At 41.2% G+C, this 8,011-nt stretch overlaps 1 pseudogene; it reads left to right on the forward strand.

The window, feature by feature from the left end:
• Positions 1 to 3,198: 3,198 nt before the first annotated feature.
• Positions 3,199 to 7,197, forward strand: LOC119350356 (annotated as a pseudogene).
• Positions 7,198 to 8,011: the final 814 nt, after the last annotated feature.

Consider the following 8,011-nt stretch of genomic DNA (forward strand, 5'->3'; position numbering starts at 1 on the left):
CTGTTAAAAACCAAGTCGTTTCAGCAGTTCCAAAGTGCCTATAATAAATCACATACTTCTACACGGATATGTCTCGCTGTTTCTACATCAATCCCATCTAGCCATGTCCCAAATAACGTGTTGATAGAATTCGGAGGAGTAATATTAAAAGCTATGTGGACCGACCTCCACAATTTTTTTGCCAATGGGCAGTGAAGAAAGAGGTCTTTGATTCATTCATCATTATCACATAAGCTACATCTTTTAGATCTAGTCCAGTTGCGTTTCGCCAAATTGTCGTTAGTTAGAATGACTTGTTTGTGGAGAAACCACATAAACACTTTGATTTTTAAAGGCACTTTTGACTTTCCAAACATGTTTCGAATGAGGAATAGTTCTAGTGTTGATAATATCCAAATATATGGATTTAACCGAAAAATCACCATTCTTAGCTAGTTTCTAGTGCAACTGATCGGGCTATTGAGAAAGGTGGACATCCATCAATATTCTCACAAGATAGAGCCATGCTTCCCAAAGGTTTCCCGCTAGCGTCCTCCTGAATTGAATATTAAGAGGGTTGGACTGTAATACTGTTGCAACGTAAGCGTCTCTTTGCTGAACAATATTATAGAGAGAAGGGTATTGGAGTGCAAGGGGTGTCTCCCCTAGCCATGTGTTCTCCCAGAATCTTGTGGAAGTACAATTTCCAACTACAAATTTTGTCCTGTTAAAAAAGACTGATTTCATTCTCATCAGTCCCTTCCAAAAAGGCGAATCAGTCAGTCTTACCGTCACCTAGGACAAGGTTTTGGAATGAAGGTACTTATTATGCAGAATCTGGGCCCATGTGGCATCCGTCTCTACAGATAACTTATACAGCTACTTGCTGAGAAAACATCTGTTCTTCACCTCTAAATTTTCAATGCCTAGAACCCCTTGATCTTTCGACCTACAAATGATATCCCACTTAGCGAGTTTGTATTTTCGTTTTAATTCATCGCTCTGTCAGAAGAAGCGCGATCGATAGAAATCTAGCCTTTTTCGTATTCCAATTGGTACTTCAAGACATGACAAGAGAAACATAGGCATACTTGTGATAACCGAATTAATCAGAATCATTCATCCTCTGTATGACATAAGCTTGCCCTTCCAGCAGCTCAGTTTATTTTCAAACCGATCTTCAATGCACTTCCACTCCTTATTGGAAAGCTTGCGATGGTGGATTGGTATACCCAAATATGTGAAGGGTAAAGACCCCAATTCACACCCGAGCAATTCCCTGTAGGCTTGTTGTTCTTCTTTAGCTCTTCCAAAGCAGAACATTTCACTTTTATGGAAGTTAATCTTTAACCCCGATAATTGTTCGAACAAGCACAACACCAGCTTCATGTTTCTAGCTTTAGCCAGATCATGGTCCATGAAGATGATAGAATCATCAGCGTACTATAGGATATACACTCCTCTGCCAACTAAATGCGGAACAAGGCCACCTACCTGTCCATCATCCTTAGCCCTTCCTATTAGGATTGTCAACATGTCAATGACTATGATGAACAGAATCGGTGACACCGATCTCCTTGTCTCAAACCCTTGTGTGTTTGGAAGTAATGACCTATGTCATCATTCACCTTGATTCCAACACTCCCTTTTTGCTTGAAAGAATCTACCTAGTCCCTCCAGGCCTGATTGAATCCTTTCATACGCAAGGCCTGCTGAAGAAATGGCCATTTTACCTTGTCCTATGCTTTCTCAAAATCCACTTTGAAAAGCACCCCATCTAGCTTTTCCGTGTGGATTTCATGGAGCATTTCATGTAGGACCACAACCCCTTCTAGGATGTTTCTGTCCAGCATGAAAGCCGTTTGAGACAGCTGCACCACAGAATGCGCAATCTGTGTAAGCCTATTAGTCCCAACTTTGGTGAAAATTTTAAAGCTGACATTAAGAAGACAGATCGGCCTAAATTGCTCAATCATCACAGCCTCTGTTTTCTTACGAAGCAAAGTAATTGTTCCAAAGTTCAAGTGAAACAGCTGCAACTGTCCCGAGAATAGATCCTGGAACATCGGGAGCAAGTCCCCGTTAATGATGTGCCAGCACTTTTTATAAAACTCCACCGAAAACCATCTGGTTCTGGAGCTTTATTATTCTTCATTTCTTAAATTGCTTCAAACACCTCTTTCTCCGAAAATGGGGCTATCAAAATATCGTTCTCATCCGCTGCTATGTAGCCAATCAATTCGCATGGCTGAAAATTCTCTTGTTAGTAGTAAGAATAGCATTGTAAATCTAGGCTCAACACTGTCTGTCGTACCAACAAGTAGTATCTCAGGCAGTTCTTGACTGTTGCGTCATCTATTCTTGCTGGATTGGAGATCCCAGCACCGTTATTGGCCTCATCTGGTTAGATGTTGTAGAAGGACCCAAAAGGCATCTTGGAGAAGGCCTTGAGGGTGTTGGGGATCTCATTGGATACAAAAACAGCGGCAGATTGTGTTGCTTCAGATGCATTTTGTTGCTTTAGATGCATGAGGCCCACTTACTTAATTTCCTCCCATTGCTCCATTCAATTTCTGTGAATCTGTACCGTGAGTTCCGATTACTGAACCAGGGTTTCAAGGAACTCAGATTTCAGAAACCCACTGGAATAGAAGTTTTAATTTCATTCTTAGCTATAGTACCGTATGTTGTGTGATACTAAAATCAAGCTCCCATCGAGATATATAATTAGTAGTGTACACTGCCTGTGCATGGAGCTCTTATGGAGATAAGTGTTGGTACTGTACACTGCTGGTGTACCATGATGTGCTATCTAATTGATGTGTTCACCAAGAATGATATAATTTGGTAGTTAACTTTAGTCGTGTAAGTGTTAGATTTAACCGTTCGTCCTGTAATGTGTGTTCTGGACTATTAGCATGCACATTACTCTATGTTTCCCATCATGTATACTTGGCCTAAGTCCTACTGATTACGCTTTGTTTGTAGCCAAGTTCCTAGTAGCATTGACATTCAGGCTCTGTACATGTATAAGTACACCACCCACTGGTGTATTTTTTCGTGTGCCTGATCTTTTTCTCCTGCATGGAAATATGATATATTTTTTTGGTTTGGTTTGTCTTCCGTGTCTGCTGGCAGTCATGCATTCTGAATTATGTCTTGATTTCTTGCAAACTATGTGCACAAACGACGGAACTTATATCTGACTCTCATCAATGTGTATCTTCTTTGTCCTTAAATAGTGTATGCTCGGGGAGTTTGGAAGCCACTTGACGAATATAACCCCTGAGTCTGATCTTGTCAAACTTGTAGCTCACGACGAACCTATTTCTGACTCTAACCAATGTGAAGCAAAAGGAGGTTCAGCGACCGATACTGATATGCAACTTGAAGTGACCTTGAGCACCTTGGCTATTCAATTCTTTTTCTGCTTTTATGAGAATGTCCACATACGTGGTTTGACTTGGCGGGATGATGATTATATGCAATGGGTCTTTGGATACCATCACATAGAGCAAACCAAAGGCCTTTCTGCCAGGTTTATGAATGAGCTCATTGGAGTTGGATGCTACTCTTATTTTCCCTTTGGACCATTTGGGCCAGGAAGCACTGTGATCACTATTCCTGAAATTGCATGGGATGAAATTTCCGTTGAGCTTCAGAGCAGGCTCATAACTATGCTTGAATCTTTTCTTCAGTCGAACATTCCAATGCTATGGGCTTGAATAATTCTGCTTGCACTTTACCACCTGAACCTGTATGTGTGTTGGTTGATGCTATAGTGTCTTCAAGTGTGTTGGGCGATGTTGCAGTGTCTGACACTTGTATGTTTGATGTTGCTATGCCGGAATTTGCTACAGTGTCTGAAGGTGTGCTGGATACTCCTGTAGTATGTGATACTGCAGTATCTGATGGTATTATGGTTACTACTGCAGTGTCTGATACTGCAGTATCTGCATGCGCTTTGAACTCTGCTGTAGTGCTGATGTTATGACTAATATCCATGAAGCTGCTGGTGCCAATACTGTTAAGAAGAGGAGAAGATCAGAGGCTGTGGTGGTGACTGAACTTGGTCGAGGACTGCATAGTGACAAGGAGGGATGTGTGCCTATGGAGCTCCCCTATCGGAATCCTAAAACAAAGAAATCTCCTGTTGTGATGACTGCAGGCCAATAGTGCCTTCAGATTTTAGCAGTGCAACAAATGGGGGTTGAACAGTGTGGTATTGAAGTCTGTTCCAACAATCTCGTTGGACCTTCTCAGCGTCCCTATATTTTACCCAAGAAGACAACTCTACCTAGTGAATTGGAGAAAAAAGTTAAGTAGAAAGTCAATACTATTCAATCTGAACTTCCCATCTTCATGAGAGAGTTGCAATCAGCCTTTGTTGTTGCTCTGGTGAATTTACATACCATTTACCCGTAGCTACACTCTTGGCCTATTATTTGTAGTTTGCTTTTGATTTTGCAATAAAATTTCGGCATTACATTGTGGAAATAGCACATCTTCGATTATCTTCATCTAAAAACTTACACAGCCGACTAGAAATTATTTCGTCTGAATTAAATATTGATCAAAAGCTTTGAACTTGTGCATTTATAATGGAATAGGTCTTTTGCAAGGAATTTTCTTCCGCATGTGGCCTCCGGTACGCAAAGAAAACAATCATACATCTTCAGTTGGAGGACAGAAAGAAGGTGTTGAGGCCTGTCACGTTAACCTGCAGTGAGTATAACAACAACCAGAGGTGGCTTACCACGGGGTCGTCATACCATGTTTTTTCACTCGAATGTTCTTGTGTTTAAGACATCCAAAAGGAAGAGGGAGATTGCAGAACCTGAAGGAGTACAAGAAAAGTCCTTGAAAACGGTGGTGGTACCGGAGAAATCAGATAGCACCCCACTTATATTGGCGATAGAACCAGCGCCACCAAAACCTAGGATATCTCAACTATGCTGGTCGCTGCTTTGCTCTTGTTAGTACCTATTATCCTATCGTTGTACTTAGATTCTTACTTGGTGGATTATGTGACATCATTGTGCATTATAGCTTGCTTATCCACTGTTCGCACCAAATTATCAGATCTATATTAATGCTTACATTAATGTAGAATAAACCCAATGCTTATGAAGAAATTTAGTTCTGCATTGTTCTTGTAAGTATCGGTCGTCCTTCATCACTGTACTTATATTGTCAGCTTGCTCTTCATGTACACTTTGCAGCTTATTTTCCCTAGCCCTCCATTTTCCACACATCAGATATATGTATTTACTCTTGCCAAAATATTGAATAAAACTAATGCTACTGAAGAAGCTTAGCTCTGCATTGTTCTTCTTAGTGCCTTTTGCCTGTATGCTGCATTTACATTTGTACTCTGCATCTTAGGTTAAATAACATCCATTTGTTCCTATATTTTCACATCTATACTTACTTTTAACAAATGTAGAATAAAGGCAATGCTCTTGAAGAAGAGTCTGTGGTAAACTTCTTGAATCCCCCCCCCCCCATCAATATGGACAAGGGCTTTATAGAGCCAGTCTTCACTACAAATGTAAGTTTGTCCTCCTCGAGCCTTCAAACTTTGTTGTGTATATTTGGATATCTATGAGTGCAAATGTTGTTTATTTTTGTCGTTTGCATCAAATTGCTTGTGAGGTTTAGGCTTAGTAGAACTAAAACCGAGTACATGATGTGCGGTTTCAGAACTACTAGCTGTGAGGAGGAGGAGGTTAGCCTTGATGGCCAGGTGGTACCTCGGAAGGACACCTTTCGGTATTTGGGGTCAATGTTGCAGGAGGATGGGGGTATTGATGAAGATGTGAACCATTGAATCAAAGCCGGATGGATGAAGTGGCGCCAAGCTTCTGGCATTCTCTGTGACAAGAGAGTGCCACAAAAGCTAAAAGGCAAGTTCTACAGGACGGCGGTTCAACCCGCAATGTTGTATGGCGCGGAGTGTTGGCCGACTAAAAGGCGACATGTTCAACAGTTAGGTGTGGCGGAGATGCGTATGTTGAGATGGATGTGTGGCCACACGAGGAAGGATCGAGTCCGGAATGATGATATACGAGATAGAGTTGGGGTAGCACCAATTGAGGAGAAGCTTGTCCAACATCGTTTGAGATGGTTTGGGCATATTCAGCGTAGGCCTCCAGAAGCTCCAGTGCATAGCGGACGGCTAAAGCGTGCGGAGAATGTCAAGAGAGGGCGGGGTCGACCGATTTTAACATGGGAGGAGTCCATTAAGAGAGACCTGAAGGATTGGAGTATCGACAAAGAGCTAGCTATGGGCAGGGGTGCGTGGAAGCTTGCTATCCATGTGCCAGAGCCATGAGTTGGTTGCAAGATTTTATGGGTTTCACCTCTAGCCTACCCCAACTTGTTTGGGACTAAAGGCTTTGTTGTTGTTTGTTTGTTGCATCAAATTGCTTGTTCAAAGTTTATAATGAAGAAGTACATAAACATAAGTTTGTCCTTCTCAAATTTAGTCTTTAGTTGTGTGTAAATTAAACTAAATATAGAAAGTTATCTTCTTTAGTACTGTGTGTATGCTTGTGTTCTTGATCTATAATCCAGTGGTGTGGTGAAACTACCAAATCCAACACAATGTCATATCCTGCTATGTCTTAACTATGAACAATGCCATATTATATTAATGTTACTTAAATCATGTGTCTTTATTTACCAATCTAAAATGGTATAAATTGATAGTGCACTAACCATTCATGCTTATATGTTGTTTAGCACTACATGTATGCTTGTGTTCGTGATCTATAATCCAGTGGTATGGTGAAGCTGGCCACTCCTGCACAATGTCATTTCCTGCCATCTTAACTATGAATATTATGTTAATGCTATTTTAAACCATGTCTCTTTATTTCTGACAAAGAAATGAGATGAATTGACAGCGCTGATGCTTATACATGCAAAACATGTTATCTACCTACTTGTTTCTATTTCTTTTATCAGCATGACAACATTGATGCTAGGAAGAACTTCCACAATGATAGTGATATGAACCCATTGTTTGTCCCTCTAACATATACTCTAGAGAAGAAGGCACCACATTTTGAGGGTAGTGATACAACCCCAAAGTCATGTCTTGAAGTAGTGTTGAACTTACTCAGTGACACAAGCTCGATGAAGTCGTCGCCTCAATCTGTTCAACTTCTTCAGTCTGAAATTCAAGCAGAAAGACATGCTTCCACTCCAATCTAACTGGAACTCCAATCTCTATGCAAGATTAACCATAAGTACGGGACATCTATTGATGATATGTAGCTTGAGTTGGTGGATATAAGCGTCAAACAAGCACAGTCTCATCAGGTTGCTAAGTTGTTTGCGCTGTAGCTCCTGGGCAGGGCTAACCTTTCTTGAATTGTGTTGAAGTGATGTCAGTTTTGTCTATTATTTTGTTGGCCTGTTTACTTCCACTGGTGGCAACTTACCCAGTGTATGGAATCTACTATCTGGTTGCCCTTTATTATCACTTGTGATGCCCCGGATTCAATCGTACTAATGATACACCCAAACATGTATGATCAAGATCAAGGACTCACGGGAAGATATCACAATACAACTCTAAACACAAATAAGTCATACAAGCTTTCATATTACAAGTAAGTGGCCTCAAGGGCTCAAATATATAAGCTCAAATACACAAGAGTCAGCGGAAGCAATAATATCTGAGTACAGACATAAGTTAAATAAGGTGTCATAAGATGGCTAGCACAAACTGGGATACAGATCGAAAGAGAAGCAGGCTTCCTGCCTGGGATCCTCCTAAACTACTCCTGGTTGTCGGCGATGGCCTACACGTAGTAGTATGCACCCTCGGTGTAGTAGGAGTCGTCGAAGGTGGCGTCTTGCTCCGGGGCTCCAGCATCTGGTTGCGGCATCTGAGAAGAAAGGAAAAGGGGGGGAAAGGGGGAGCAAAGCAACCGTGAGTACTCATCCAAAGTACTTGCAAGCAAGGACCTACACTACATATGCATTGGTATCAATGAAATGGGTAGTATCTGTGGACTGAACT

The sequence above is a fragment of the Triticum dicoccoides genome, chromosome 1B (genome assembly GCF_002162155.2).
Source record: "Triticum dicoccoides isolate Atlit2015 ecotype Zavitan chromosome 1B, WEW_v2.0, whole genome shotgun sequence".
Classification (NCBI taxonomy): Eukaryota; Viridiplantae; Streptophyta; class Magnoliopsida; order Poales; family Poaceae; genus Triticum; species Triticum dicoccoides.